Genomic DNA, 23,394 nt, shown 5'->3' on the forward strand with positions numbered 1-23,394 from the left:
ATATGCAAACCTATTTATGGGATATGATGAGGAACAACTTATTTATGACACCTCACATAATTTGTATCTGGATGAACTGGACATATGGCATCGATATTTGGATAATTGTTGGTTGGTTTGGCATTCTGATGAACAATATTTAGCAGTTTTTGTCCAATATCTTAATCATAACAATTGGGGTATTGAGTTTTCATCCACTTATGATAAAAATGAGATCAATTTCCTGGATGTAACTATAACCAGGAATTCTGATGATACTTTACGTAGTAAAATATTTCGTAAATACCATCAGTATAACAGTCTATTACATGCAACTAGTATGCAAACCAACCACATCATCCGAAACATACCAAGTCTCAGTTTCTCAGGATTCGCAGAATCTGTTCCTCAGATAATAACTATGATGTATCTCAACAAGATTTAGCTAACAGATTTAGAGCCAGGGGCTAATACTGCGGTGGTGGTGCTGCGGTAGCGTTGTTGCCTTAGAGCCAGTGGCTACCGGGAGCTTGACATCCGGGGTGCTCAACAAGTTGCTCTTAATTCCACCAGAATCTCCCTTCTCCAATATTCTGATAAGATTCACACTGAACAGGATGAACCTATCCGGTTCATCACCACATTTGGACGTAACATTAACCTTATGATTAATGTTATATCCAAGCATTGGAATATTCTCACTGCCAATGAGGATATCATACCATGGATTGGTGTTGTATGCAGGTGTGGATATAGAAGGGGTAGGACATTGGGATCATTTTTTTCACATTACAAAAGGGTCAGTTCGGCCGGAGCCATAAACCACCAATTAACCATGACAGGTGACAAACTATGGGGTACATACCATTGTGGTCATTGTTCATCATGTCCTTTCATTTTCAGATCAAAACATTTTACCAGTAAAAATACTGACAGAATTTTTGATATCAAATTCTTTGGCAATTGTAATAGTGATTGGGTGTATACCTTGCTACATGCACATGAGGTTCATTCTGTGTTGGACAGACTTCACGACCACTTCGATTACGTATGTCTGAACATCGTAATGACATACGAACTAGGAGGGAGACCAATGCCTTATTTCGACACAGTACACAACATAATTCAGCCAGGTTCCAGTTTACCATCATTGACAGAATCCTTGGGGACAGATCCAATAAACAGGGATGGCATCCTATTCTCACTAAAAAAGAGAAGTATTGGATCATTAAACTGGGAGCTTTGTTCTCACTAGGTTTGAATGATCATTTATACATTTATGTGTTTCACTTTTATGAGCATGTGTTATTTTATTTCATTTTATTGTATAACTTTTCATTTTCTCTTTGTCTCTCATATAGGAAACAATTTGAATGTGGGAAGAACACATTGGGAAGAATCCTATTGGATGACTCATACTATGTATATGTGTGTCACTGTACAGCTAATGCTTTTTTATCCCACTGAGGAAAGCATGCTGGCAGAAACCGGTCTGGGTGTTTATTATTATTTATTAAAGTTTATATACTTTACATATCAGCCTTTGGATGTTTTTTTTTGATGCTTTACACTGAACTTGGAGCTGGCAATTTTCATCTGCTTGGATTGTTTTCTGCCTTGCATTTGGGTCTTACTTGCATAGTATCTCTTCTTGGTTAGGAACCATACCCAAAGCCCTTGGTCAACATGATACTGTTTACATACTCTTTCCAATGTATGAATAAAGCTATCAAATGTATCACCCTCTGTAAATTGTGAAAGAAATTTACTGACTTTTAGTGCTTCTGGGGTTCAGTTATGCCCTTCTCCATACCTCCATGACTCTAGCGAAGAGTCAGCATCTCCCTCTCACGTTGATGCTGCTTCTCATTTTCTTCATCTGACAAATGCCGCAGTATTTCTGCTCATTCTAATTCCATCTGTTTCTCCCACTGCAGTCTCTCTGGTTTTTCCCACTGCAGTCTATCTGCTAATTCTAATAAATACCAGACTTTTGGCCTCCAGTTCAAGTCTCTTTAACTCCAGACGGATTTTTAAGTCTTCTGAAGAAAAGGTGAACTCTGCTGTTTCTGAGGGCTGCAAATTCACATCAACTGACTGGTTATCCTCCTGGTTGATGGTCTGAGCTGCAACTAAGGCTGAAATCATTTCCTCTTTAGTCAGTTTGGCATGCACCAGTCCTTTGTCTTTGCGCACCTTGTCCAACTGGTTCTTTGTCAGCTTGCCATAATCATTTGTTGACATGTTTGCCTGTTTTTCATGACTAATCTAAATAAAAAAAATAGAACTGTTGTGAAATGAAACACTGAATATTTACCAAGTGGCTGCTTGAGAGCATACCCCTTCAGTGACAACTGCTTACAGACTACAGAAGTTCAAGTAATATCCAGACCGCTACTCACCAATATGTGATGTCCCTACTCTGAGCCAGTAATCAAGGAGCCTGAATCTTCACCACTGACGCTGGAGAGGGATGTTCACTTGGAGTACAAATGGATACACTCAGTATTTCCAGATGTAGACCTCTCTGCATCAAGCACGTTTTCCGTTAAGAGCACACAGGGAACACATACAGCCTGGGGACTGGCTTTCTCTGTCTGTCTCCCTCCAGGTCCCAGACTACCCACTGGTACAGCTGTAGGGTTAAGTCCTCAGCCAAGTCTCCAAGCCAAGTCCTCCAGTACCCTCTCTATGAAACCAGTGCTTTGTGTCCCTGCTCCACGTAGCTGACACACACACTCTTTGAGAATTAATTTTCAGACATACACACCTGGCAAAGGCTGGCATAGATTAGCTCAACCAACTTTGCCCAGACTATAAGGTAGATTTACTGCCACCAGTCAGTTCCTGTAAGCCTTTTAAATTGTATCCAGTTATACTGAGTGAAATTAATATTAATGCAAATTGTAATGTTGACCAAACAGCAAGGCTTTCAGGAGTGGCCAGAGTTATCACCAAATAAATATATTCAAATACTCTCAAAATTAAAATATTTTCTAAAAGGACCAACCACAATGAGACGTTTAAATATATTTAATAATAAATAAAAGAACATGAAAATACTAAATGCTTATTTACAATAAAAAACAGAGTTTCATTCACAGGAGATATTAAAAATAACACAGCTGGAAAGATTAAAACAGTTGCAGAAAAACAGAGCTTAACTATTCTCACTATGTTTTCCTAACTGATTTAGAGAATTTCTTTCCATGGTCACTTACTAGAACAAGGCAAAATGAAGTAGGTGAGGGATCCCTCTGTGTCAGATTCCAAGGAATAGACTGCTCCTGAGACTTCAGTCTCCTCTAATATTAAAACATTATTTCTGTACAGAATGACATTGCATACATCTGGCCATCTGACTCCTGATTCCCATGCAAGCCCCCATTGTTAGAAGCTGTCAGGATTTATCATGTAGGTGTCAATAATATACACATAGAGAGCCTTGGTAAGATCTGCTGCAGGTCATGGAATTCATAAAACAATTTCAAACTGCCACCCTTTCAGAGTAGCAATTAGTTCACCCCAGTGACAATGCAGCAAGCTTCCTAGTACAGACTTTTTGTCTTTGGCTGCATTTAAAACTGTGAGATAACATCTTTATGGCCTAGTCCCAGTAATTAAATTTTCTTACTATTTCTCAAGGTCAGGTGGATTGAGATTAACCTCTTCTCTTTCAGTATCTGCTGTTACAATATATACATTTAAATACTTACAGTAATGCATGTGCATTTTTTTACTGCCCAGCAGGACACACTGTTGACATGTTTTTAACAGATGCAGCTTTACAAATACATTTTTCAACACAAACATCTGTACAAATCAGTCTGACATACAAATGACATATAATTATTTACAAAAGCCAGCTTGCTGTGCTGGCATATGTTACACAGCCATTGCCCTACTTCTCCTGGCATAGCTAGCAGTACCTTCTGTTGTCACAGGAGTAAATACATTGTTGGTTTCCTGTTTCTTTTTGACAGGAAGAATGGGGGCAACTGTGTTACAAATGGCAGCATCTGCTTCCTCAGGGATGAGCAAAGCATTCTAGCACAAATGAGAAACCTTCCCTGTTCCCTCTCTCAGGACTGACAAGACTTGCTCTCTCTCTTGTTCACTGAGGGGACTCCCAACAGCAGCAGAGGGCATGGCTTATCCCCATGCCCATATTCACTGTGGGTGCTACACCAGAGAGATCCAAGGTAAAGGTTGAGTGGTCCGAGGTACAACAAATGGCCACAGCAGAGACAACCACCTGTTGCTGAGGCAAACTACTAGCCTGTTGTGGTGACAAAGGCTGTTTACCTAACTTTTTCTTTCTGTGCCTGGAAGAAAGACTGACAGTGGGACCTGTATTCTGTTCTATGGTCAATCCAAAAATGGTGCCTCTTTCCCAGGAGACCGACAGCAAGTCTCGGAAAAACAATAAGTTCACAAAAGTACCTTTTTACAGGAAAAAACACAGTAAACAACTTTCAAATACTATACCAGCCGTGACATTGGAAAATAAACAGAATTTCTCTACAGAAAATATGTTATCAGTTAGTTAACATCACATTTAAATTGACAAAAAATGAGTGCCTATTTTAAAAGCAGTGTTGATACAGTCCATTACAGCACAACACCCTTATCTTTATAATAACTTTCTTGAAGAGAAAAGTAATAAAACATAAATAAATTTAAGAGCTGTTAAGTTTTTTTGTCAAAAGGGAACTTTCCTGCCCAGAAAAGGAAAGCACAAGCCAATCATCAGTCTTCAAAAGCCTCAGAGGAGCGTACTTCTCAGTGGCAGAAAACTTGTCTTTTGGTCAGTTCAGCTCAAGCTGTTTGAAAGTTTGGGTGTGTGAAACGTCCCCTGAAACTGGCTGTCCTTTATATCCTTGGCACAGTGTAACTCATATAGCTTAAACTACTGCAGCAGGGATCAATATTGTGAACATCACAGAGGTGAAGTTTCTTGAATCAGCTGAAGGGGTCTGAACTTGATACATGTTGTCTTTTTGTTACATTAGATGTACTAATTTGTTTTCTGTTATTCCTCATGACACTCAGATGAGTTGATTTGAGGAAATATTTGTTTCCTTTGATGTCCTTGGTAACCTGGAAATCAATTTACTTATTAGCTTATTGTAAACTGTACTTGAAGACAATTTCATGTATGTTGAGGTTCACTATTTTTGCAAGAGGAAGAATGTTGTTATGGGGGCTTCTGAAACTCTAATTTTTGAAAATTTAATAACTTGTTTTTGGGAATGAATATTGTGTTTCCCATCCATATTCTAAGTATTGTTCTTCTTACTTAAAATACTTTGTTTACATATTTATAATTCTGAGAGTCACTTTAGTGCAGTTTGAAAACTTTATCTTAAATTTGGAAGGGACAACAGATTTTTTTAAGGTCTAAGTGGACTAATGACCCCAACAGTATTATTTATGTAGATGTCAGGTTTTGTAGAGTCGATGGATGTAAAATATCCTCCTGTGTTTATTGGAAACCAGCACATCATATCTCTAATTGTCATCCCTTCCATCTTTTTTTTTATTTTTAATTTATTTTACAAATGATTACTGGGAAAGTCTGATTGGACAAAAATCCTTTTTCAGAGGAGGCACAGGAAGAAAAGTTCTACATTTAACATGTAACAATGATTATAATTATAAACAGAAGGTTTAGATATGCAAGACCTGACCTTTGTGTTAAACATATAACATTGGATAAAATGCATTCATGTAAATATTCTTATTAATGGTATTGTTTGATAGTATAGCACAGGAAAAGTGAGAATTATTCTTTAAAAAAAAACAAAGTGAAGAACTCTGTCAGGAAAATGAGTGACTTATAGAATGTAAACTAGGCATAATTAGTAATCGGTGTGTGAGCAATTTTCATAGATATGCTACATTGACTGATAGCTTGTGTGACGCCCGTGCCCTGGCCTAGCAGTCAAGGAGCCTCAATCCTTAGCACTAACACCAGTGAGGGGCATCTCATATAGAAAGAAAGGATAAAAAATACACACAGTAAAGTACAATTTCCCTTAAGAGCACACAGAGATCACAGTCAGTCCAGGGCTGGTCACTCCCTTGTTCTCCACATCCCCAATAAGACTCCCCACTGGCACAGCTATATGGTTCAGATCTCAGCCTAGTGGGCAAGTTAAAACCTCTAGCACCCTCTCTGTCCAACCAGTGCTTAGTGTCCCTGCCCAAGTAGCTAACACACACACACACACTTTGAGATAAGCATTTTATACACTCCTGGGAAAGGCTGGCACAGGTTCTCCAGCTATGTCCCTTTTACCCAGACTATACGGTAGAAATCACTGCCACCACCCAGCTAATAATTATCAGCTACCCAAAGGCCCTTAAAAGGGTGTCCAATTATTACTGTGCAGTATTATTATCCAATTGGTAGTATAACTGAACAGTCAAGGCTTATTAGAGTGACTTGGTGCAGGATCACTATATACATGCAATGTACTCTTAGAGCTTAACTTATCTCTACACAAAACAGCCACAGTTGAAAGGTTTTAAGATATTTAATAATAAAAACACAAGACAATACTTTTTACTACACAGTGGAAGTCAAGAGTTCAGAGATCACAGAGAAATACTTAAAATAATTCAGTAGTACAGTTCTGACATCACAGAAAAACACTTAGTCTATTCTTTCTAGTTTCTAGCTATTTCTATGAGAAAACACAAGTCTAAGATAAACTTACATATAGAGCAAAGGCAGTGCTGATCTGGATGGTCAAAACAAAAATGCTTTATGCTCTCTGATTCTTATTGTTTTTAAAGTTACATTCCTGGTTCACATTTCATCATTCTTTACACTTCCCTGGGTTTCCCAGACTAACAGGCTACATTCTTTAGTAAGCTCACACCAGGTCAGGAAGCAAAGCCATTAAGGACATTTATGCATGCAAATTCTGGCCATTAACTCTGGCCTTAAAACAATAGCAAGAATTCCTTCATGTAGACAGGCCAGAGCCAACTTTAAAGATCAAAGACCGTCATAAAATGCTTGACTTAGCTTCCTTACAGCAGAGTGCACTGTTGTTACATTTTTGAAGTTCCACATGTAACACTATTTTTACCATTTAAGACAACAAGCATGTGGTTTACATTAATATTTACAGATGACAGAATTATCTCCAAAATTATATCTGGCTAGGCTGGCAGCTTTCATCTATCTTCACATACCCACCCCCGGAGAACTCAAGCTAGTTTTTCAAGTGACCCTTGAGAAATGCTGCTTGAGGGAGTTAGGTCTATCTGAGTATACCTTTCCCCATTCCCTGTTTTGAGAGCCCATCTGCATTGGCATTGCTAATCCCACTGCGGTGCTGCATGGACATATATGCTTGCAACCCCAGGCTGCATCTAAGCAACTTGGCATTTTGCTGACTGGCTTTGTTTAACCATGTTAGGGGGTTGTGATCTGTCATAACAGTGAATTTCCTTTCATACAGATAGGGCTGAAGTTTCTGCAGTGCCCACACTATGGATAGACATTCCTTTTTTACAGCTGCATAGCATTCCTCCCTGGGTTGGAGCCTCCGACTGAGATAAACCACTGGGTGCTCTTCCCCCTCTGAAAACATCTGGCTAAGTACAGCCCCCACCCCATGGTTCAAAGCATCCACCTGCACAACAAATTATTTGCTGTAATCTAGACTGGCTAACACAGGAGGTCCTCCCAAAGCTTCTTTAGGCTTCTGGAATGCATGCTCACATGCTGGGGTTCCCACTATCTTATCTGGCCTGTTCTTCCTTGTCAGGTCTATGAGGGGAGCAGCTATGGTACGATAACTGGGGAGGAACTTTCTGTAGTACCCTGATGTCCCTAAAAATGCTCTCACCTGCTTTTTAGTAAAAGGTGTAGGCCATGCCTGAATGGCTTCCACTTGGCAGGTTCTGGCCTTATCTTACCACTCCCCACTATATGTCCTAGGTAGAAGACCTCTGCCATACTCACCTGACATTTGCTTGGCTTAATGGTCAACCCTTCCCTCTGTAGTCTGCCCAGCACCTCCCTGACATGTTGAAGGTGCTCTTGCTAGGAATGGCTGTAGATGGCAATATCACCTAGGTAAGCAAGGGCAAACCTTCCTGCTCCTGCTAGGATAAGATCTACCAGCCACTAGAATGTTGCTGGGGCATTCGTCACCCCAAAGGGCATCTTTGTGAACTCACACAAGTCAAAAGGAGCCACAAAGGCTGACTTCTCTCTCGCACTGGGAGTCAAGGGCACCTGCCAGTAACCCTTGGTAAGGTCAATGGTTGTAAGATACTTAGCCCCACCCAGCTGCTCTGGGGTCTCATTTGTCCTAGGCATGAGGTGAGCATCTGACTTTGTGTGACTATTTAATTTCCTGTAGTCCACATAAAACCTGGTGCTGCCATCCTTCTTTGGCACTAGCACCACTGGGGAGGCCCAGGGACTGTTGGACTCCTGAATCACCCCTAGTTCCAACATCTCCTGTACCACCTCCCTCAGTCTGTTTGACTCTCTCAGGCACTCTTTAAGGGGCCTGCCTAATAGGCCTTTGGGGTCCTGTATCCACCTGGTGCTGCCCCAGGTGGGTGCACCCTGGTTTCCCAGTGAACATGTCCCCAAATTCCTGCAACACTGCTCGGATTTCTCAAACCTGGGTAGGAGATAGCTGCTGGGACATGGCTACCCCTTTCACTGAGGTATCAGCCCGAGCCTTACTGTGGAGATCAGTCAACAGATCTCCCTCAGACTCCTCCTGCAATCCACTGCAAATGCTCAGCACAAGGGCCTCCCTGTCATGGTAAAGCTTCATCATGTTAACATGGTACAATTTGTGCCCCTGCCTTCTGCCTATCAGTTCCACCATGTAGTTAACATCACTTACCTGTCTTACCACCTTGTAGGGACCCCCAAATGTGCTTGCAGCTTGTTGTGTCTGACAGGAATGAGAACCATTACCTGTTGCCCTACAGCATACTCTCTAGCTCAGGCATTCCTGTCATACCACACCTTTTTCTGTTGTTGGGCTTCTGCCAGGTCCTCTGGGGCCAAGCCCATGAGTTCCCTGAACCTTGTCCTGAGGTTTAGGATGTATGCCACAACAGACACCTTGTGAGACTCAAACATTCCCACTAATCGCAAATTAAATCTAGAGGTCCCCCTCACCCTATGCCTATACAGCAACTCAAAGGGTGAAAAACCTCTAGATTCCTGGGGAACCTCTCTGTCAGCAAACAACAGATGGGGCAAATATGTGTCCCACTCCCTTTTAAGCTGATCTGCAAATGCCCGTAGCATGGACTTGATTGTAGAGTTTAACCTCTCAACAAGACCATTAGTCTGGGGATGGTAGTGGTTGGTCTTCATGTGCTTCACCCCGGAGGACTTCCACAGACAAGCCAGCAGGTCTGACATGAAATTGGCACCTTTGTCAGTCAGTATTTCTTTTGGGAAACCTACCCTGCTAAAAATCTCTAACAACGCATTTGCCACCTTCTCTGCTTCAATGGAGGACAAAGCCACTGCCTCTGGGTATCATGTAGCATAATCCACTACCAATAGGATATACTTTTTCCCTGTGGAACTTGGGGTACTCAGAGGACCCACAATATTCATAACTACCCACTAAAATGGCTCCTCTATTATAGGCAAAAGCATCAAAGGAGCTCTCACCTTGTCTCCTGCCTTGCCTACCGTTTGGCACTGCTCACAGGTCCTGCAGTACCCTGTTACATCCCTGGAAATTCCAGGCCAATAGAAGTTCTGCATAATATGCCTCTTTGTATGTTTTATGCCCATGTGATCTGCAAAGGGAATATCATGGGCTATGGCTAGAAGTGCTAGATGGTAGGCTCTAGGCACTACCAACTGCTGTACTCTCTCACCTTCTAGCCCTCCCTCAGGGATCCACTCTCTGTATAGTAACCCTTTGTCCCAGTATACAGATTCCCCCTTTCCTTGAGAATCAGGGGCCTCCCTAGCTACCTGCCTCAGGCCTTGCAATGTAGGGTTTGAGAGCTGAGCCTGTCTCAACTCTCTCGTTGTAACCCTTCCCATCTTCCCTTCCAGAGGAAGCCTGGTGTCCCCTGACAGGGGTGCCTCACTGTCAGCCTGGGTACTACTACTCACCTCTACCTTTGCAGTTACTCTGTCCAAGGGACCATCAGTACCCCCAAGCAGCTGTGGCTCACCTTCAGTCTCACTGCTACCGGCTAGCTCCCTCCCTGAAGTAACCACCTCACCAGTCCTGGCTGCAAGTATGCAGTCTGTCTGGGTCTCCCCCAGGCTACCAGACCCACATGCTTGTCTCCTAGCCTAACTGCGTGTAACTGCACAAACACATGGTACTGCCTCATCCAAATCCTTCCCTATCAGGACATCTGCAGGATGGCAGTTTGGTACCCTTGTTGTCTCAAGACATCCTACTATTGGCATTTTTTCTTTACCACTTACTGGCTCCCTCACCTTTAGTTCCCCACCTTGCCTCCATGGACACCTGTATGCCACATGGCCCCACTGGTTGTATTCAAAACATTTAACCCTTGCTCCTGGACGTGTACCTGGACTAGTGGCTTCCCCTGCTACTGACAGATTCTGTTGGGGCAGTCTGTGCTGCCCACCATGGGTTCCTTTAGATCCATGAGCAGTACTGGGGGTCCTTTTCCTGTGCATGGCTGCCCTGCTTGCCAGGTATAGGTCTCCCTTCTTCCCCAACTCATCTGAAGTGGCACATTGTCTATCAGCTAACCAGATCCTCATGTCCTCAGGCAAAGTGCTAAAGGTTTGTTCCCTCAACAAAAGGTCTGCCAGCCCTTTAAAAGTGATGACCTGAGATCCGCTCACTCACCTATAGAAATAAATGCTCAGTTCAGCAACATATTCACACACACTTTTATCTAGCAACTGGTTCACAAGTTACCTATCAAACAGGCAACAAGCAGTCAAGTGAAAAAAAGCTAGCTTTTCCTTCCTAAACAGTCCCACAGGTGTATTCCAAGATTCAATTCATTGTCCCCTACTCTTCAGTATCTTCATAAATGACTTTCACCATGCCATTCCTAACTGTAACCTTATCCAATATGCTGACTCAACTATAATCTGCTCCGATACCTCTACTTCCTCTTTAGCAAAATTAACCCAGAATGCCTTCACATCTACTGAACAATGGATGCTGGACAACTATTTGGCACTCAATCCAACCAAGGCCAAGCTAATAATATTTACCCCATCTAGAGCCACCTCCCCTCGACAAAACCTCCTTCTCTATCACTAGCCACATTAATACTGTCCTCAAAATAGTCCCCACTGCTAAACTATTAGGAGTTCTCATTGATGATCAGCTAAAATTTGATAGCCACATACATGCAAATATCAAAAAAACACACAAGAAACTAGGCCTACTTTACCACCACAGTCGCTATATCTCTCCTCCCTCCATGCTTGCTCTAGCTACTACATACCTTATCCCTTCCCTCCTTTATGAAGCCTCTATCATCACTAGTCTACAATCTTCTCTCAAGTCCAAACTTGCCTCCTGCTACTACAAAATTTCAAAGTTTGCAACCGGCCAAAGATCCTCTACCCATCACTGTATCTCCCTACACCAACTGAACTGGCTTGAGCTACCCAACTATCTCACCTATAGTCAACTGATCCAAGCTCACAAAATTATTTTTAGCCCCTCTCTATGCCCTTCTCTTGCCTCTACTTTTCAAATGCATCAACCTAACAGATGTCTAAGGTCTAAATCACAAAACCTAATAAAATTGCACAAACCTGCCCATCCATCAGGTAAACATCTATTATCCTTTTCTCTAGCACGACACTGGAACTCTCTCCCACCTCTCAACCGAACCACTAATAGTCTCTCTGCCTTCAAATCCTTACTGCACTCATACCTTTCTTCATAGTGGGAATGTTCTTGTTCCCATCCTACATAGTTTCCCCTACCTTACTCTCCCTCCATAAGCTATTACTTTCTGTAAATAAACTCCTAGTGTGTCTATAGCTACAGCTCTAGCAAAGAAAAAAAAAATTGTTTTTGCTTCTAACAATTTTTATCTTGTACTGTATCAGTTGTATCCTCTGTACTATTATTATTTATGTATTTTGCATTTTGTGTATTACTATTATGTATTTTTACTGTCTGTATTTACTTTGATTTTCTGTACTATTATGTATGTATTTTGCATTCTGTATATTACTATTATGTATTTTTACTGTGTGTATTTACTTTGATTTTCTGTACTATTCTGGAGCTTTTCTCCCCAGGACTCCATTGAAAATGGGCTCTTCATGGCCCAATGGACTATCCTGGCAAACAAACTGCAAATAAATAAATAAATCTGCCTTGCATCTGTGCTTACGGAACTTTTCCCTATACGTTTCAGGTGTTAGCTTAAAGAATTCTAACAAGTGATTTTTAACAGCAGTATTATCAAAACATGCAACGTAAGACATTTTTGACAAAACAGTTACAGCTTTACCATGGAGTAAGGAGGTAAAGAACCATACCCAGAACCTTTGATCAACACTATACTGTTTGCATACCCTCTGAAACATATGAATGAAACTATCAAAATTATCCCCTCTGTGAACTGCAGAAGAAATTTACTGACCTTTTGTGCTTCTGGGGTCCAGTTACTTCCTTTCCCATTACCTCCATGACTCTGGTGAAGCGTCAGCATTTCCCTCTTATGCCTCCTATGCCGCTCCTTTTCCTCGGCTTCTATCTCCACAAACGCTTGGCCTCCAACTCAAGTGTCTTTAGTTCCAGATGGATTTTTAAGTCATCTTCAGAAAGGTTGAGCTGTCCATTCTCCGAGGGTATTATATCTCTACTGCCAGTCTGATTGTCCTCCCAGTTGCTGTTTTCTAATGCATCTGTAACCAAGGCTGCAATTAGGTCTGCCTTAGTCAGGTTTCCATGCACCGCTCCCCTAGCCTGGCACATCTCCACCAGCTGGCTCCTTGTCAGCTTTCCATACTCCTCAGCTGACATGCTGCCTGCTCACCCTGACTAACTAAGCTAACAAAAGAAATAAAACAATTGTGATCTGAACTTTTATTCACTGGCTGATTTAGAGTACAAAACACCTTCAAGGCTCACTGTACACAAGCTACAGGAATTCACTCTACTAAGACCACTACAAGCCAATTATTATTTGCCAACCAATTAATATGTGGTGTGGATATCCCACCACTACCAAACAATTAATATGTGATGCCCATGCCCTGGCCCAACAATCAAGGAGCCTCAATCCTCACCACTAAGACCAGTGAGGGGCATCTCATATAGGAGGAAAGGATAACCAATACACACAGTAAAGTGCAGTTTCCCTTAAGAGTACACAGAGATCACAGTCAGTCTGGGGCTGGTCGCTCTCTTGCTCTCCAGGTCCCAAATAAGACTCCAGACTGGCGCAGCTATAAGGTCCAGATCTCAGCCTAGTGGGCAAGCTTAAACTCCAGCACCCTCTCTGTCGAACCAGTGCTTCGTGTCCCTGCCCAAATAGCTGACATACACACACATACACACACTTTGAGATAGGCATTTTATACAAACACACAGACACTTCTGGGAAAGGCTGGCACAGGCTCTCTAGCTGTGCCCCTTTTACCCAGACTATACAGTAGAAATCACTGCCACCACCCAGCTAATAATTATCAGCTACCCAAAGGCCCTTAAAAGGGTGTCCAATTATTACTGTGCAATATTATCCAATTGGTAGTATAACTGAACATTCAAGGCTTATTAGAGTGACTTGGTACAGGATCACTGTATACATGCAATGTACTCTTAGAGCTTAACTTATCTCTACACTAAACAGCCACAGTTGAAAGGTTTTAAAATATGTAGTAATAAAAACACAAGACAATACTGTTTACTGCACGGTGGTAGTCAAGAGTTCAGAGATCACACAGAAATACTTAAAATAATTCAGTAGTACAGTTCTGACATCACAGAAAAACACTTAGTCTAATCTTTCTAGTTTCTAGCTATTTCTATGAGAAAACACAAGTCTAAGATAAACTTACATATAGAGCAAAGGCAGTGCTGAGTTGGATGGTCAAGACAAAAATGCTTAATGCTCTTTGATTCTCTCTGTTTTTAAAATTGCATTCCTGGTTCACATTACATCATTCTTCACACTTGGGTTTCCCAGGCTAACAGGCTACATTCTTTTGTAAGCTCACACCAGGTCAGGAAGTAAAGCCATTAAGGACATTTATGTATGCAAATTCTGGCCATTAACTCTGGCCTTAAAACAGTAGCAAGAATTCCTTCATCTAGACAGGCCAGAGCCAACTTTAAAGATCAAAGACAGTCATAAAATGCTTGACTTAGCTGCATTACAGCAGAGTGCACTGTTGTTACATTTTTGCAGTTCCACATGTTAATTCAACAAGCCTGTGATTTACATTAATATTTACAGATGACAGAATTATCTCCAAAATTCTATCTGGCTAGGGTGGCAGCCTTCATCTATCTTCACCCAACCTTCACAGCTTGTAGTAAGAACAGATGCTGCAAAGTATAGATATTGGAACATAATTGCAGCTTAAGGAGAGCAGTTTTACTATAGTCCTTGAATACTGTCATTAGAGTGTAATAAGAGTGAGTAGAAGTATGATGAGAGGTGAGATGTGATGTGATGTGATTTGTGTGAAGAACTAGTATTACGTACTGCTTTACAGTAAATCATTCATTGATTTGTATATTCACACTTACATCTGGAGACCACCAATTTGATATGGAAATCTAAAACTTAGTTGGGATGTTCACTGAAAAGGGCTACCCCCAGGCACTTGTGGATAAAGTGGTTGATGATGTTTATGCAGGAAAACATTCTGATTTCCATCTCATCTTACATGGGAGTTTAGAAACAGTGGGTGTTTACCAGACTGATCATCTTGAGGCAAGGATTATGGCCAAGTTTAGATCCTTTACAGCATAATTTGTGTCTAACAGTAAGATTATTAAGGAAGTCTTTACTAAGCATTGAAAGATTTTTGACTAATCCTTGGTGAGATTGTTGATACATCCCTTGTGATTTACACTAGGAAACCTAATTTCAAATAAAAAATAGGAAATGGTTGTATCTATTAACATAAATGGACAATTTAAAAATTCCAAATATGGACATTGTAATCAGTGTCAGTATATCAATGTACTGGTATTGGGTAACATTTTCTGTGGTTTATTTAAATGTAGTGAGTTTGTTTATTTGATTGTGTGCAACCTACGTGGTGCATTTTATACTGGTAAAACAGAAAATGCACTGCATAATAGAATGTACCAACATATACCCAGCATTTTAAAAAGAGACCAGAAAAGTGCTTTGGCAAGGCATGTAGGCATTTGTCCTAGTTTTAGAAAATGTTTATTCTCTATTGTTGAAAAAAGGTGGCACCACCCATTAGAGGGGGTGTTTGGAAGACGCTGTTAGGACACAGAGAAACACTGTGGCACGTAAGAATGAATTCCTCCTTTTTTTAAGCCTGTGTAACAGTATTTATATTAGTTGTGCTCTCATGCAGAGGGCTATTAAACTACAAGTTTATTTTTAATATTTTTTTTCTTTTAATTCATTTTGGAATGTTTTGATTACCCTTTTTATTGAGTGTTTTTTCATTGTTTTACAAGTGACTTTAGTAATCACATAATTAACTTTAAATGTTTCTGTTGGTTTGTACTCATAGTTATGATAAAGTCTTATAAACTGTTGTAAATGATGAAGGTGCTAAACATTTAAGTATTGAACATACCTAATACAAACTTGGATTGGACTGTCTGGTTCATCTGGCCCTGTGCGACATTGGTTGGCATACTTTCATAGTAACATAGAATATGGATGGCTATCATGGGTAATTAAAGGGGTCTAATGCAGGCTTTAAATGACTGTTTTTGGCTAATGTTGAACAGAAATTATGATGAACTAGCCTGTACAATAGCGGGTGTGTGTCTGCAGGATAGCTTTCTTAACTAATGGGAGACTGTGTCTTTGTCAGTGAAGTGAAGTGAAGTGAGATTCCTTCCATGTAGTTAACCAAGAAGTAGCATGTCATACTGATTGTACCCTGGATTGTGTAACGGTTCACTGGGCCATAGGATATGCAAGGCTGATTTAAGTGTTGCCAGCACCTCTGCTCATATAGCACCTTCTGCTACAAGGAGTACAGCACAAAATAGGCCCAGAGTGAATTTGTTAGATTCATCCAATCATCAAGATTTACCTTAAATTCAAATAGTTAGTTTATTAGAGAAATAAGGTAGATGAGATATGAATTTATGACGCAGTGCGCTCTGCTTATTTGTTGGTGAAGCTTTAAATTCTCAGCATTGGTGTACATGGCACTAGAAGTTTTGTTAATACATAGGAGGTAAAGAAGGACAGGGCCTGAGTCCTTCCTGGTCCTAAATGTTATTTATAAATCAACACCGAGGACTCTATAAGGCATAGACTATAGGTTAGGGATTCAAGCATGTTTTGTTAGCTAAGGGTCTTTAGGCTTGTCATCCTTTAGTTAGGAATGTCTAGGGTCGTTCATGTTGTGTGATGTGTATAAATAAATACATGCCAGAGGGGGCATTGTACTTAATTGGTCTGATAGGGGATGAGCAGAGACAGAGGATAACCTTTGCTGTTGATGACATGCGTTTACATATTAATTGTGTAAAACAGAAGCCTTTTCTGACTACTGTTGCAACATGTTGGTCATTTATCAATTTAACTGAACATACCAAAATCTCTGATAACTGAGTCATTCTATAGATGGGTGCAATCTATGCAATAAGTGCATTTTTTTCACATTTACTTTACATCCATTTTCATGGAAATGGCCTGTCTCTGAAATGCAAGATGTTTATGAGTTAGTGGAATAGCTGAGCTATCCTCACATCACCACCATTAGATGCTAAAAGACTGCACCCCAGCATACGCCCATGCAGACTCAGGACTACCAGTATGCAGCTGACTTTAGACACTTGAGATGGGTTGTACCACTTCATACCCTTATGGTACTTTGAAAAGCATTTATGGTGAGTGTGGTCATTTGCAGTTTAATAGAAATCCAGCATTTTCACTGAATGCCAGGGCAGTAGTCCTTTGACCATCAGAATTAGGCCATAGCTGCCCCAGATGATGTTAAGGATATTATCACTTTACACGTGAACTAACCACAGAAAAGGGCAAGAGTTTTCCATTATTAGAACTGTTAATCTTAACAATCATAATTTGTGGTAGAAATTGATAGGAACTGTTTTCAGTGAGAAGTCATCAGAAAATGGGATACACTCTCTTGCTGTTGTCTAGCAGGCTGGACTGTCCAATAGGATGCATTATGCCTAGTTTGATTGGGCTGGACAGTAAGCAGGCTTCAGCCCTCTTTTACATACCTTCCCTCTTTTACATACCTTCCAAGCGTAGGTGCAGATATGTTCTAATGTTTGTTGAGTTTTCTATCAGTCTGACATCAGAAGGTTATACAACAGATGAGTGCCATTTGGGGGGTAGTGATGAGCAGGCATGATATATGTAATATGACATCAGCATCTTGAAATATGACTGGGCATCCTTGATAATCCTTTCTAAAAATCAGTATTGCTTTTGTGTAATGGAGGTGTCTTTGCAGTGATGTACAGTTTTGATATGATGCAGAACTTTGACAGATCAGTCGTGTATTTTCTGGATTTTTTTCAAGGAAGTGTCTTATTTTGTGACAATAGGTACATTTGCACCATGGAAGAGATCTGCACCTTCCCCCTGATAAAAACAATGTATTTAATTATGCTTGTAGGCCAAGCAGCCAGACTCGGCTAGCTATAGATGTTTTTGACACGTATGAGATTCATCCGAATGTGGAAAATCTAGTTTATATTGTCAAACACTCATCTCAATAAGAAGCTTGTGATGTTTTAACTTTTTTCAGACAGCAAATAAAGTGGAAAGAAAACAGTGGAAGTCCCACGGCAGACATACATAGTACCAAGTAGAAATACCTTAGCAAAACACTGTCATGTGTTTGTAAATATATTTCTAAAATGCCTTTTATCAAGACATCAACTTCAGTTTTGAGAAATGTGAAATTATTTCTGAAAACCTGCATAACTTGACCTTGCTTTGAAGCTAATTAAAAAAAATGTAGAATTTGCTTGTGTCCACAAAGTAATAACATTTTAATTGATTTTATGTCATTATGGCAGGTGCTTCATGCAACATTTCTGCTAGAGAGTTGCTTCCATACGTCTGATCACACAGTGCACTGGCATACACTTGGATGATTAATGCAATAAACTGCATACAGTGTACATTTTTATGAATGTGGGTTATGAATGTGGGTTTGATTTGTGCAGTCAACATTTTATATTAGTTCATGCTAAGCAAGTTATTTAAGGTGACTAATGCAACTGTTGTGTTCATCTAGTTAAAACAAAATTTTCATTTATATTCTAGGTTATTCTCTTAGCAAGCCTAAACCTAAATATGTTAGACTCTTGCTTTTTTCTTTTTTTTAACTGGTGTAGAGGATTGACCCGCAAAGACCTTTTTCAACCATAGCCTGAGTATTTTCTGGTTAATTGACTTGTTCAGAGTTACACAGTTGCAAATTGAGAGGGATGAAATCAAACCCTGGACTACAGGATGAACTTTAAAAGCAGCTCATAGTCCTAGCTCCCTACACTCTTAGGCTATTAATTGACCCTGATATGATTTACGCCCTCATCATTTTTATACAAAGTCAGGTGTGCTACTGTTCTGGTGCAAAGTCCTGTTAAAAATTTAATTATCTCTTCATGTAATTGTACTCTAGAATAACTACACAATTTCCATTATTATTGTATCTGTCTTGAATCCTGCCTCAATAGGAGAAGTATGTGACACATTTGAAAACTTGTCTTACTGGGCCTGGGCCTGCTCCCTTATTAAAGTTATTAAAATGCATTAAGAATCTTTTAATGCCTTTTTAGCCCCTAGCAATCCTTCGTGCTGGGAGATCAGGCAGATGTGACTTGTAATAGAAAACTCAGATACCATGTCAGCATTCAGAGAAGTAAAGAGGAAAACAAACATATGGCTCATAGGTAGTTATTAGGCATGCATCTGAAGAGACTATTAAAAAGTCTAGCCCAAATTTCTCATTTCCCCAAAGCACTGTCTGATTAAGTGACTTGCTTACAGTCACACAGTAAGCAAACAGTAGCTGTTAGTATGAAACCAAGGAAAGCAATCATCATAGCCCTAGCCGTCTGCACTGTTAGTACTGAATGAAAAAAATGACTGTGTGAATTTCAAAATGAATGCGCGTGAGCTACAAGATGGAAGAGGAAAAATGAACAGATTTTGCTTGGCTTTCCTAACTGCACTCACAAGGCACTTCATTAGCCAAAACTGCTGTGACTCAAAGAGGAGTATTAAATGGCATACACTAATCTGTAGATATTTAAGTAAGTTACACATTCAAGTGAATATATTATGGGTAGTTCTGTGCATTATTAAGCTATGACTTGGTCTGGCAAATTGTATCAGTCTGACAGATGTTTGAGAATTTTTATTACATAGACAGGTGAGAAATTTTAACAGGTCCATGATACACTGATGCAGTTTTATTTTGAAGTAAAGTGCTTATGTTAATGCATCATAATTTTAGCTGTAATGTATTTTTTTTTTGAGACAAGTATCTACAACTTTCCTGATGAGGAATGCATTTGGTTTTACTACTAGATTAAAAGACTCTGTGTATGCATTATTCATTGTTAAATCATGAATGTTCTAGTTTAAGCTCTTTTAAAAAAAAAGTTTCAAAATATTCTGTTTGTTTTGTTATCATAACCATTATTTGTTGATACTGAATAAATGTTTCTGTTATCTCTGTGTTCTGGCTGCCTTACTAGGTGAACTAGGCAACCATCAAGGGTGCCGAGTTGCAAGGGTTTTGTGGGGGTGCTACTTATCTCTTTATTTATTTTATTTATTTATCTATTTATTTTTTTAGAACAATATTTCTTTTCTCTAAAAAATAACGTGAGTTTACTAAAAGAAAATGTGCCTGCAACATAACTGTCACTGTAGGAAGATGGTTTTCCAGTTACAGTGATATGACATTTAAACATTGCGAGGTCAGAGGAGTAGAGATGTGACCTTGCAATGTTCAAATGTAGGTGCATAAGACTGAAGGTACTAAGGTACCTGAAGGGAGTTTTCTTTTATTTCTTTTTTAATGATATTTAAAAAAATCACTGACAAATTTCTGGGTAGTTTTTGAGGAATCGCATGCCAGTTGCAGTGAGCAACTCTGGCAGTAATCAACAGTTAATTGCATTTTAGAAATAGTTTTGGATTTGTGATTTGTGTTACAGATGTTTTCTGTCTGAGAGAGAGGGTGGCACCTGAGATTTGCAGAGAGTCGGCATACTTGCTGTGGCTATCTTCTTCTAAGGATGGAAAATGACTATTGGTCTACTGCTGTTTGTTTATTATGACTTTGTAGGACTGATGTGAATAAATGAAGCGACCTGCAATGTTTTAATGTGTGGCAACTGTTTGTTTGGAACAAAGGTGAAATACATTACATGGCCATCCTCTGAATTCTACATAGAAGTCACTATAACTGCTTGGTAGTGTTTGCCTGGATAAAAGGAACTGACCCTGTTGTAATTTTGCTCAGCTTAACAGTCATCTTTCCAAAAAAAAAACACGGGGAGTGGTAAATGCATTACAGAATACCCAGACCTTCATAACTTCTGGGTTCTGGTGCCCCCTCATACACCACAGCTGTATAATTGTTTTTTGATATTGGATTTAGTATCACCACTATCCTGAATTCTAAAACCAGCTCTGCTCATAGGTGCACACAGACAGTCATTATACTTATGTGTTGAGCTGCGGAAGATGTCATTTATTTCTCTAACATTCCACCCAAACCACAGAGGTCACTACTTTGTATGCTGGGGAGAGTGTGGTCATTTTTTTTTAGTTTTCCACACAAACTTCAAAGGGATGCATAGTCACTATAGCTTTTATAGGGCAATGTACATTCTCCAGCAATAACAAGTTGGAAACATTACTAAAATATTGTTTTCCATTTTCCTCAAAATCAAGCATCTGATGCATATACAGGTGGCTATCCTTTGGGGGAGAGTAAGTGTGCTGTTTATATAAGTTGACAGCAAATATGTTCTAATGTTTGTTCAGTTTTGTGTCAGTCTGACATCAGAAGGTTATACAAGAGGTGACTGCCATTTGGGGGCTAGTGGTGAGCAGGCATGCTATATGTAATATGACATCAGCATCTTGAAATATGACTGGGCATTTCTGCTTTAGTTTTTAATCCCACTTTAACCCTATATGTCATACATAGAAAGTGATGACATATTCTGAGGCGTTTGTGTGTGTGTGTGTGTGTGTGTGTGTGTGTGTGTGTGTGTGTGTGTGTGTGTGTGTGTGTGTGTGTGTGTGTGTGTGTGTGTGTGTGTGTGTAGAGTGGGTACTATTCCTAGATATTTTATATATATATATATATACATATATATATATATATACATATATATATACATATATATATACATATATATATATATATATATATATATATGTATCCTCACGAGAATTTGTCTTCTTGTTTTATTTTGGATTAGTGTAACTTTATGACTTCTGCATGTTTAACAGACTCCAGACCCCCAACTTACTTTAATTATTTCAGGGTAGGGCTGAAAAGAAGTTGAAGAGGTAAGACTACGTTTTATTTGATCATGTTTTTTGTTAGGCAATCACTGGATGAAAACATTTTATTTTAAAAATTAAAATGTACTTCAGAGCATCTAGAACCCCATGGCTTAATACCGTTGATTCCTCCACAGTTATCAGAGTGAAGTCTTACTTAGGTGAAATATGTTGAATGACTATACCAGTACGGGTTGTTCAGTGTTGGGGGTGGTATCATGGACCCTTTTCATCTAGTGTGCCAATTCTCCTAAGCATGGTAGTAACTATATTTACCCTATTTTCACTGTGAATGTACTTCTCTTATGCTCTGGTTGATCCCCAGGTAACAATGAAAAGGGTCAGCTGACAAGTCCACCTACCCAAGTAACAAATGAAAATAAATGAATAGGTAAGTAAATAAATAAATCATAAGTTACAGATCAATTAAACTTTATGTAATTCTGAGGTCATGGCTGAAAAAGGGCTCCATATTGAAATGTCAACACTCCACAAAACGAGTGCCGACAAGCTAAAAAAAAAAAAAAAAAAAGGACCGAAAACACAGGAAAAGAGCAAATTTCAAAAATCACTCTTCTCCTTTATACTTCTTTTTGCAGCCCCCCCAAACTTATATATACTACCTCTGAGATTGCCATACCTCAGAAAAAAAAAGAATATTCCAAGAAATGGCATCTCATACTTAATATATATAAGTCCGATCTTTTGGCCAGTCAGCCTCTATATTTCTGGACTTACTCTAGACGGTCCTAATATTTCAAATGATTACCTTAAAATGATCAAATGACCAGTATACTTAATCAATTAACAAACAGAAATAAAATAAATCAAGTTACTTGTTTATTAAGCAACATAATATTCTGATTAAATTCTTGTTCTTTAAAATTATTTTGTAGTCATTACAAATCTGTGATGAAAATCTTCTAGTTGATAGTGGCTGTATATTACAGCAATCACAATCATTAGACATTTGAGTTTGTTAATATTTATAGCATTCCTATTGTCATATGCCATCTGTGTACTGGAAGTGCATTATCCACTCACTCTTGTCTGTTAAGTGGCCAGTGTTCTCCTCTGCAGCTGTAGTAGCACATCACTAAAACCATCAGCCCTTAAAGATTACATTTCCTTCAAGTAATGAACTCAGTTTGCAGTTAAGAGAAAAATCTTAAAATGCAATTACCATGCAAGCTGGGAATACAATTTTTGATTAATATTTCTATGCCCATCTTCATCTTTGGTTTGGAGCCATATTTTCTACAATTGTGTAATCTGTATTCAGGATGTAGAAGCAATAGTTTGTACATGCAGTGATTTGTTTTGCCAAATGCTCCTGTGTTAGTAAAATCAGACTCCATTAGGGCTTTCCTGTAATTGTCAGATGTGTTTCAAGGTAAAAAGTCACTGAACCAAATATAGGTTCTGATGTGTTCTACGATTGGACTGGCCAGTACATTCAGTTTACAAGCCTATAAATTATTGGACATGCTTTTATTGCACGTATTGCATTTAATACATGAGTTATCTGTGAGACATCATTACATAAATTAGAAACAACCCTTCCCTTAGTGTTTTTAATTACTGTTATATTCTGTTGCTCAAAGAGTTTCAAATACAATATTGAAAGAATGTTTCAGGAAGTCTTTAGGTCTTTCTACTTAATGTGTTGGTTTGTGTTTTATAAAGCTTAGG

At 39.4% G+C, this 23,394-nt stretch overlaps 1 protein-coding gene across 1 annotated transcript in view; it reads left to right on the plus strand.

The window, feature by feature from the left end:
- ARAP2 (ArfGAP with RhoGAP domain, ankyrin repeat and PH domain 2) overlaps positions 1-23,394 on the plus strand; it is a 2,678,178-nt gene that overhangs the window by 2,436,409 nt on the left and 218,375 nt on the right. The gene's annotated exons all lie outside the window — the stretch shown is intronic.

Source organism: Protopterus annectens, chromosome 2.part1 (genome assembly GCF_019279795.1).
Source record: "Protopterus annectens isolate FY-2018-M chromosome 2.part1, PAN1.0, whole genome shotgun sequence".
NCBI lineage: Eukaryota > Metazoa > Chordata > Ceratodontiformes > Protopteridae > Protopterus > Protopterus annectens.